The sequence below is a fragment of the Nothobranchius furzeri genome, chromosome 18, assembly GCF_043380555.1.
Source record: "Nothobranchius furzeri strain GRZ-AD chromosome 18, NfurGRZ-RIMD1, whole genome shotgun sequence".
In the NCBI taxonomy this organism is placed as follows: domain Eukaryota; kingdom Metazoa; phylum Chordata; class Actinopteri; order Cyprinodontiformes; family Nothobranchiidae; genus Nothobranchius; species Nothobranchius furzeri.
In genome coordinates, this window is record NC_091758.1 from 45,037,351 (window position 1) to 45,038,118 (window position 768).

Sequence of the window (768 nt, forward strand, 5' to 3'; positions counted from 1 at the left end):
ACAAGAAAGTATCCACCTGCTAAAATCCAGCAGCAAACTCTGCAAACAGCCGCACTTTTTAAAATCCAGGATTCAGTTGGAAGCAGCGGTGTTCCCTTGCGCGTGCTGCGCGGCTGCGGTGCGGTGCGGAGCGGCGGGGCGCCTGGCGGTACCGGGCTGGCTCTGTCGCTCCTCTCAGGTGCGTCGATCACGGTGCATCATGCGCACAAAAGCCGCTGTTTGCTCGGTGCGACTTGCAGCGGCTGCGGGCAGGAGGCGCGCGCACACTGACATGCACGCGTATGCCACCCGGGTCCGCCCTCCACTCCGCGCCAGCGCGCGCCGCGTAGAGGCGCACGGAGAGCGCGCACGCAGGCATGTTTGGATGCTTCCGCGCAAATTAATCACAACTAACATTTAAACATTAAACTAAAACAACGAGAAAAAAGCAGAGAAACGGAAACGAGTCCGATTATTCTGCTGCTTCCGGTGTCTCATCAATAAAAACATCAAATACACGATTCCATCCATCCATTTTACCGGGGGGGGGGGGGGGGGGGGGTTGCTGGTGCCTATCTCCAGCGGTCAATGGGCAGTCAGGCGGGGTTCACCCTGGACAGAGAGCCAGTCCATCGCAGGGCAACACACACACACACACACACACACACGCACGCACGCACACACGCACGCACGCACGCACGCACGCACACACACACACACACACACACACACACACACACACACACACACACACACACACACACACACACACACACACACACACACACA

At 58.1% G+C, this 768-nt stretch overlaps 1 protein-coding gene across 15 annotated transcripts in view; it reads right to left on the reverse strand.

Annotated features, from left to right (window-relative positions):
* nrxn3a (neurexin 3a) overlaps positions 1 to 290 on the reverse strand; it is a 149,514-nt gene extending 149,224 nt beyond the window's left edge. For 7 of the 15 annotated variants that reach the window (XR_011517265.1, XR_011517263.1, XR_011517264.1 and 4 more), the window contains exon 1: positions 17 to 289. The gene's annotated coding sequence lies outside the window, so the exon portion shown is untranslated. Of the gene's footprint in view, positions 1 to 16 lie in introns of all 15 variants that reach the window. The other 8 variants (XM_054741983.2, XM_054741982.2, XM_054741972.2 and 5 more) reach the window with 2 other exon arrangements.
* Between the last annotated feature and the right edge of the window lie 478 nt (positions 291 to 768).